This window comes from Onychomys torridus, chromosome 1, assembly GCF_903995425.1.
Source record: "Onychomys torridus chromosome 1, mOncTor1.1, whole genome shotgun sequence".
In the NCBI taxonomy this organism is placed as follows: Eukaryota; Metazoa; Chordata; class Mammalia; order Rodentia; family Cricetidae; genus Onychomys; species Onychomys torridus.
In genome coordinates this window covers 142,270,415-142,280,161 of record NC_050443.1, presented here as the reverse complement: position 1 = coordinate 142,280,161, position 9,747 = coordinate 142,270,415, and positions in this window count along the sequence as shown.

Sequence of the window (9,747 nt, the reverse complement as noted above, 5' to 3'; positions counted from 1 at the left end):
TTAAGACAATATTAATATGAATATTGGGCACAGGATCTATTTATTAATATTATACTTTCCTGGCTAACAGGCAGAAGACAGTTAGGGCTCTTTTAGTCCCTCTAGAAGTAAGGCTAGGTGTATATAAACCCATCAGATATTAACCAATCACCAAACTAAACAATGTAGCCACATGCTCCACCTGTACACACTGCTTCATATGCTCCATTACTCATTCTCACAGCCATCTCGGTAGGAATCAGTATCTCCAGCTGCTGATTGGGAAGCTAGAGGTTCAGGCAGCTTACATAAATAGTCCAAGGTCACTGGGAGCAGCAAGGGTTGGAACCAGAGCTGCTGGCACTCGGCTGCATTATTCCTGTTATATTACACCGAGCCTAGAAAGTAATGTGATTGATTTTTTTCTTAAACAAACATTTAAATTGGTGTAATCGCTTTTAGAATGGTGACCTTGGCAGACTCTCCACTTACCTGTTCTGAGGGCACTGCCTTTGTTCAAAGCACTCTGGGCACTCTTATGTTGGAATTGATTTCTAAGTTAATTGAAGGGTTTTTGAAAGCACCAGTGGATAATGTGCAATGTTCTGTAGTCATAATTAGTTATATCTGATTTTTCTTTCTTCCTTTTTATTTTTTTTTAACCTAACAGGCACCATCCAGATCTATCACTCAGAAGATTTGGCTCTAAGTGTTTTTAAAATTTAAATTTTCTTGTCTCCTGGTATTTTCTGATGTTTTGCAAATAGCAAATCTATTAAGATAAAGACATACAACTGCCACAATTACTAAAGACTGGTAGTTTCTGAAGTTCCTTCAAAGGGGTATCCTTAAGAATAGCTTTTGGTCAGTGGCCCATCTTTCATAAGGAGGCTTTATCCTCACTGGAGAAACAGTGGTGTGGAAAATAACTGGATGGATGGACCCCTGTGCCATTTCTGCAAACTCAGGTCCATCACTTTCATCCCACCTTGAAATCAGTATGAATGCTAGCCAAAGCAGCAGGATTAATTTACCCACTAGGATGGATTTAGTCATTCCAGCCACAAAGCTCTATCATAGCTCAGTCTTTTAAGAGGACATTTCTAAATTTATTCAGATTTCCTTATTTTCTATCTCTTTGCCTCACACTTTAATGATCAAATCACTCATTTAAAAATTATCCTGATTCCAATAAGTTCCAGGCAACCACAGGAAGTCAGAAGGGAGATTTTACAATTTTTACAGAAAACTCAAGGGATACTGTCTGGAAATCAAAGTCAATTAAGCTTCTCCAGATTTCTGAGATGCCTCCGGTATAAAATCAAGCATATCTATATAATCCATAATTTACAGAGGGCTAGAGGAGCATGATATGGTTTTCCTGTTACAATTCCTTTTTGTATGTCCCAACCTCCTTCCCAACTCCTATGGTATTTATGATTTCTGCTGGGTTACACTCAGTTCAGAAGTATTAAGTCACCTGTGACAGCCCATCTAGAACATTTTCCTGATATTTCTTTTGTACAGAAATATCCCCCAACCCCCACTATCACCACCACCATAGAGTTTCAGATGATAATAAGACTCTGAAATTGGTTCGGCTATGTGGCTTTTCAGGGGCTCATTAAGTTATACTGTGAGAGGCGAAGGAGATGGGGGAGTTTCCAGCTAAGGACAAATGGAACAGTAATTCATTAAAATGCAATCTTTCCTCTGAGACCACATCACCTCAGATTTACTGCTATTATTACTTTTACAAATTATTTGGCTCATTAGAAAGCCAGTTAACGTGCGCTTCTCTAATCCTCCTAGTTTACTGATCATTTTCCTTCCCCCGAACAGAAACCAGAATGGCAGCCATGGCCCTAATTGCAAAGACTCAAATGGAATTCTTGTTTCTGGACTTCTTTTTTGTCCACGGCTCAGGAACGGGTCAGCAGAAGGTCCACTGTCAATTATACACAAACAATATCTTCACTTAATCCTCAAGTCTGGGAAGCACGGACTAACCTTGGTGATCTGAAACACTTGCATGCAGCAAAGTCCTCACGCACAATCCTAACAACAAAATCCATTAAGCAATTACTATGTAGCAACAATGGGAATGACTTGAATTTGAATTTGATGATCCAGAAATCCCATATTGAGTCAGTTTCCCAAGGCAGTTCGGCTGTGTTTCATTGTGTTAGTGAAAAGTTTATAGGAAAGGAAACCAAGAGAGAAAGGTGGAAGACTGCTTTCCCTTCCAAATGATTCATGGGTAATCTGGAAACCCATCAGAATTCAATGACCATGTTGATTAAAGGGAGTAGGTCTTAGATGCCCCAAATAGGAATATTACTGGGAAACAGGTAGAAGAATGAAGCTAGAGCTTTATCTACCACTCTGCACAAAAATCAACTCCAAGTGGATCACAGACCTTAACATAACCTGAAACTCTTAGAGGATAAAGCAGAGAAATCACTTCAGAATAATAGGCATGGGAAGGAAGGACTTTCTGAATAAGACTATGGTTGCTCAGGAAACATGGCCAACATTGTGGAAACGGGGCCACTTCTCCTCCTTCTCCCTCTGTCAGGGCCTCTTGTGTCTGTCATGCTACACTCCAGGCCACTGGCCTGAGAACTTCTCATGTGGGTCCTGGGTGTTGAATTCAAGTCATTGGGCTTGTATGGCTCATACCTTTACCCACTGAGCCATCTCCCTGGTCCTTAAAAACCTTCTTTCAGTTAACTGAATGAGAAGATACCTACAGACTGGGCAAAAATCTTTGCCAAGGATATAGATATAGATATAGATATAGATATAGATATAGATATAGATATAGATATATAGATATAGATATATATGATTAATGTCTAGAATATACAAATAACTAAAAAACAAAAAAGAAATCAAACAGCCCAGTTAAAATTGTCTACTGAACTGAGTTCTCAAAAGAAGAAATACAAATGGTCAGTAAAAGCTCTATAAAATGTTCAACACCCTTAGCCATCAGAGAAATGTAAAATTACAACTCCTGTGAGAGTCCACCTCACCTCATCAAGAAAACAAATGACAGAGATGCTGATGGGGTCGTGGGCAAGAAGACCCATATTCAGACTGGTGGGAATGTCAATTGGTGCAGTCACTTTGGAAATCAATGTGCAAGTTTCTCACAAAGCTTAAAAAATAACTATCATATGATCCAGATACATCATCCCTTGGCATATACCCAAAGGGCTCGATATCCTACTTCAGAGATACTTGCTCATCCATGTGTTACTGCTGCTCTGCTCACAATATCAAAGAAATGAAGCTAGCCTGGATCCCCTTCAACAGAAGAATGGGTTAGGAAAGTGCCATGTATACACACAATGGACTTTTATTCAGCTGTAAGAAAGAGAAATTATGGCATTTATAGGAAAAGGGATGGAACCAGAAAATGCCACACTGAGTTAATTTAGGCTCAGAAAGACAATTATCCTCATCTTCTCTTCCATATGCAGACGAAGCTTCTCATTTTCAGAGGTGTGCATTCATGTGAGAGAAGTGGTGAGTGAAGGGCAGGGGACCAGAAAGAGGCTGTACGCAGGGAAACGGAAGCTGGGGGAGGAGTGGGGGGCAATGGAACGTGTGGTGTGAAAGTAAGAGAGGGACTCTGGGGGTCAGAGGGGAGGAAGGTAGGGACACGGGAAAAGGGGTTGCGTGGGGAAGGGAAACCAAATTTTGTATATTAGAAAATACTACAAGGAAACCCATACTTTGTAAGCTAATTAAATTTTTTTTAAAGTTTTCAAAAATGAAATTTAAAAAATAGTTAGAAGGGAGGTACTCAACATGGTTGGGCAATGCTGGTTTTAGAAGGCATGGGCTACTAAACAAAACTTCCAGTGCCAGGTGTGTGAAACCGCTACATGAGCTCTTGTTGACGGGCGTCTCCAGAGATCCTAAAACACTGCAAGCTTTTTACACTCTTCTTGTCTTCCAACTGGAACTAGATGATATGATCTTATTGCTGAAGACGCCACACATCTTGATTGCAAAATATAGAGAAATCAAGCTTAAGTGGAGTTAGAAAGTTCTGCCCTACTGGCTAGCATTATAGCACCAGAAGGTGCTATGGAAATTGCTATGAGAGAAAAGACATAGATGTTCTTACCCAGCTGTGAGAAGTACAATAGCAGTCTACTACATAAGATGAGCTTATGTGCACAACAGTGCCATGGATAGTATGGTGGCAACCAACTGCTCTCTGATTGGATCTGAGACTTGTTCAAGATTCCTGAGAATGTAAAACCAGCATATGTGTGTGTGTGTGTGTGTGTGTGTGTGTGTGTGTATGTATATATTTATATACACATAAACATGTACATGTATATATGTATATGTATATGTATGGCTGGGGAAGTCATAGGCCCTAGTGGGGAAGTTACTAGTATTATTTAGCTATATTGACATAGCATCAAGTTGCCTTCTAAATATCTAAATATCCCATAGATAAATGCTATTCTTGGCCTTAATGGAAAAAAAAAAATCTCTCTTTTGTTGGGAACAGTGGTGAATGGTGAATGCAGAAATTCATGGCTGTTCACTGTGGCTAAGAATAAGTGACTATTGACTGTTCAGCCCTAAATAAGACGTGTATAGCACCTCCTTAAATGCTCAGGGACCAACACAGAAGGGGTATAGAAATAATCTAAGAGCCAGGTGATAAAGAGAAGGGCTATGAAGTGCCATCCTCTGTGCATGGCAAAGGTATCACACACATGAGCTCAAAGCGACTGAGTAATGTGCCTTGGGTCTGGACGACACTGGCCATGTCGAGAGTCAGGTATGAATGGGAGTGGGCTCGTGGGGCCCCGCCGCTCCCTGCTCAACTACTGGCTGATGATGACTTCTGGGAGACGTAGGGTCATTGTTTTCAGTTTCACAGCCACTGGTGAGCCCGCCAGGCTCCGGTGGATAGGTCCAAACCCACGGTCACACAGACGGTCCTGGTTAGACTCGGAGGGTCACAAGACCAAACCGAAGTCGTGACCGTAGGAAAAATGATTTGTAGAGAAGGTGACGGAGGTGGCGGAATCAGAGAGGGTAGGAGGTGAGAGTAAACCGAATGCATTAAATACATGTCTGAAACTGTCAAAGAACAAACTTAATCCATACCAATATTTAACATACAACGTGAACTGGGAAAAGAATTGGCTTAGGAAATAACTTTGTGATTATAGGGCCATTACCCTGTTCTCCAAACAAAAGCTCAGACTTTTCCCTCCTAAGTAACAGAAGATTGGGAATGCACATGAGTGGGTGAAGTCCAGCTGTCATTGTGTGTCAGGACCAAGTATTCTATAAGCAGCCATCAGTCTCTCAGTGAGGCTGGTCCACGCTGCCTCCTTCACTCTGCACTGCTGTCTGCTAAATTCAGCTCCTTGGGCCCTCTCATCCAGTGGCTGCCACTCTCCCCTTTCCTTCATCTCTCCCAGAGTCCCCTCCCTTTCTGTTCTGTGTACCTTCAGAAGGTAATCCTCAGTGGTGTCACAGCTAACCCACTGTGCCCGCCTTTCAGGGCTCAAGGCTCCACTGCAGAAACCAGCAGAACAAGTTGCTCAAGGATTCTCCAAAGCTGCAGTGAGACTTTGGGGAGGCCCGAGAAGCAGGGACATCTACCTGCAGTCATGGTAGGTAAGGACAGGGAAAGAAACTTCAGGGCCTGGGAATGAAGGCAGAGGCAGGATAGAGGACAGTTAAGAAGTCCAAGTTCAGGCTAGGTGGTGGTGGCGCATGCCTTTAATCCCAGCACTCAGGAGGCAGAGGCAGGCGGATCTCTGTGAGTTGGAGGCCAGCCTGGACTACAGAGTGAGTTCCAGGATAGGCTCCAAAAGCTGCATAGAGAAAAAGTCCAAGTTTAACTACTTGTATTCAATGCAAGCTAGGCTCACGACCTTGGGCAAGTCATTTAGCCTTCCTATTCCTTTGTGTCCTCTTCCAAGTGGGAGTGACAACAGGCCCCTTCCCAGTAGATGTTGTAAAGATCAGCTGAGTAAATGCAGCACTAACTAAGAACAAGAAAAAAAATGCATTTGCCAACTCACAGACTGTTCAGCGCCAAGAGTAAACCCTAATACGATTTTGGGTGATGAGGATGTGCCAATACTTCTGCAATTGTAACCTATGTTCTGGAATGTTCATTGAAGGGGAGATTGTGTGTATGTGTATATGAGGACTCACTACTTCCCATTAAATGTTGCCACAAACCTAATCTGCTCTTAAACATGTATATAAACATACCTCTGTATATTTATATTAAGGTATGTCTATGCATATGTGTGTGAAACAAAGCTACCTTACATTGAAGCTTATCTGTCATTGTCTGTCACTGTCCTGATTCTAAGGCCTGATGGGTATGGATGTGGGTGTCAGGAACCTGCCTGGGCCAAGGGTTCTCTTTCTCTGCCTGGCTCAAACATTTGTCCTAGGGTGTGTGTGTGTGCACGTGCACGTGCACGTGCGGGCATATGTGTAGATGCCTGCACACCATGTGTCTGCTATTTCTGGAAGCCTCCTACCAAGCTGGTCTCCACACTGCAGCTCACAAAGTGTCTGCTCACAGCTGCCACTGTGACTTTCCAGCTTGCTGCAGCCAAGTCTCATTATTCCAGCCTGCGCCTCAGTGAAGCGCTGGGTGGCTCCACTCATGCTTACACACCAAGCTTCGTCTACCTTACGACACTTGTCCATGTCCAAATCAGAAAAACCCTACCCCTGGCAAGCTAACTGTCTCCAGCTCTTGATTCACAGCCACTTATTCTTACCTTTCCTCATCTACAAAGAGATGAGGAAGACTATTAGCTTGAAAGTGTCTGTTGAAATCACCGTTTGGAGGAATTTACATATGTACTCACAGGGGTATGAAATGACTCAAGTACCAAGCGATTTGTAGTTCTGCTCACAAAATATGGGAAACAACAGCAGTGTCCGCCATGAGAAAATTGGTGACACACACATGTAATAATGGATTGCCCATGGGACAGAAGAGATAAACAAAAGACACAGAAGGAACTTTCCAACCCATTAAGTTAAAAGCAAGGGCAGAAGAGTATGTAATGGATGCAGCCACCTCTTCTTATCCTCGGCAAAGGGCTTCAGGAACCTCACCGGGGATGTGGGAAACTGTGGATGGTAATGAACTCTGAGGGTCATAAACTAGGTATAATATGAGGTTATCAACAATAACCCATAATAAAATAGAATAATTGCAACAGCATACTATAATGAAAGTCACATGAATATGGTCTCCCTCTAATGATCTTATTGTACTGTAGTGTGTTTGGGGACCTTGGTTGACTGACTGACTTGGTGATAACTGAGACCAGGGATAAGAGGCACTTCTGTATTGGTCCATGAGTGCTATAAGTGTGTGCATGTGTGTGAGTGCATGCAAGTGCATGCCCCTCCCCCACAGCAGAATGGGGAAAGGAATGCCAGTAGCTTCCTTTGGGGTGCAGAGGCAAGAATGAGAAGTGGGCAGGTCCTCATGCATAAGTACTCCCTGATGTTGGAACAGTGGACCAATTTTAAAATCCCAATACATAGTGAAAATCCTGCCTGCCCTGTAAGGATGGCCATTATTGTTTTCAATGTAAAGAGCGTGTCCTCCTCCATTTAGGAAGGTGCTGAGGCAGGGCTGCATCCCTATAAACTTTCTGTTATGCTTTGAACCTCCTCACCATCTGTCTGGCTTCTCAATGCCATTCTAGCATTCAACATCTGTTTTTCTTTGAGCCTCACTGTTCAAAAGTAAGATCTCGGTGGACGGATTATGGGGTGATGGTAGTGCGCGGTTGGGAAAAACGGCTTCAAAAGTTCTACATTGATGGAGATTTCCAGCCTAGGCTGGGATCATTCATGTTTGCTCTCCAGAAACATGTTATCTATTCACTCAGACATAACTATAAAGTGGTAGAATTGAAAGTATTACCAAGGCAACAAGAATCTCATTTTATAAACAATGAGCCCAGGAATGGAAAGGTTGTTCATAGTCGTGATTATTGGAAAGCAGCAGCTGGTTGCTTGATCTCTTCCCGAACTTTCTTCCCCTCTTTCACCGTAGTGCCAAAGTGGTCACCCACAAAGCGGGGCATGTTTTCAGTAAGAGGCAGACCTACTAAGTGATCATAAAAGGTATCAGGACCAGGAATTAAAAACATGTACATAACTCAAAGCAGTTTATCCTTCCCATATCCAGAATCCTGACCTTTCCAGGGTGCACACACATGCTAGTTGTACATGGGTATTTGGAAACTGACTGACTTATTGCTCACCAAAATCTTGAATTCATCCCCATGTCTGTGATTTGAATGTCTCCTTTAATGAGCATGTTGAAATGTGATTGCCATAGCAGGCCAAGATGAGAGGATTATGAGTTCAAAGCCAGCCTTTGGGAGATCCTGTCTCAAACAAAACAACACAGAACAAAACTCTGGGAGTCTGTCAGAGGACCAGCTCCAACCTGTTGAAGGGTTCCTGGGGGGAGGAGAAAGGAATGAGGAAGTATTAGATAGAAATATAAACAGAGAGGGAGAGAAAAGACAGAGTCACAGAATAGCTTCCAGAGGACCCTGGGTCAATATCCAGCCGCCTCGAGGTTTATTCCAAAGGGCTTTTTATACACTGCCAAGGGGAGAAGCAAAAGACCTCCCCCTTTCAAGATCAAAGCACTATGTATAGCCAAGTGTAGACCCTTCAAAACACCTGGTAACCATTCCCATGGCCAAATCATCCCATTTTGCAGCCCTGCTGGGTAAAGAAAACTCAGATTCTCTGACCCTGAGAGTAAGGTCTCACTAGAGAGCCTCTGTGAGCCCCCATACAAAACAAAACAAAGCAACAATAATAACAATAACGCAAGGAAAGGGAAAAGAAGCTGGGTCTCTAAGAGGTGATTAGGATGCGAGGGCTCCGCCCACACATATCTGTTAAACCTTGTTTCTGCAGGATTGGGTTAGGTATCTCAGGGATAGGCCCTGATACAAGGATGCTCAGGCTAACTTTTCTTCCTGCCTTCTATGCATGCTTCTTCACCATGGGGTACCTTTTGCCATATACCAGTCAGCAGGAAGCATGCACCAGATGCTACCACCATGTTGGTCTTTCCAGACTCCAGAACCATAATAAATCAGCCTCTATTCTTTAGAAATCACCCAGTCTCAGGTACTCTGTTATAGTAGCAGAAAACAGAATAAGCCACTTCAAAATGTAAAACTGTCATAAAAAAAAACTACATTGCAAACTTGTGGTATTGTGTTCCCCCAAAATATTGTGTGTTCCCCGAAATAAACATATCTGGGGTCAGAGAACAGACAGCCACTAGATACAGAGCCACAAATGGTGGCTAGAAAATGGGAAGAGTAAGCCATAGCAGAAGTTGGGCAGTGGTGGTGCACGCCTTTAATCCCAGCACTTGGGAAGCAGAGCCAGGTGGATCTCTGTGTGTTCCATGCCACTTTAGAAACAGCTAGGCCTGGTGACACAGGCCTTTAATCCCAGAAATCCAGCCTTTAATTCCAAGGAGTGGGGGCAGAAAGAGAAAGATATATAAGGTGTGAAAACCAGGCATCAGAGTTAGTTAAGCATTTAGCTAGTTAAGCATTTGGCTGGTTTAATATTCAGGCTTTGGAGCAGCACAGTTCAGCTGAGAACCATTGGGATGAGGACTCAGAAGCTTCCAGCCTGAGGAAACAGGATCACCTGAGGAACTAGCAAGGTGAGATAGCTGTGGCTTGTTCT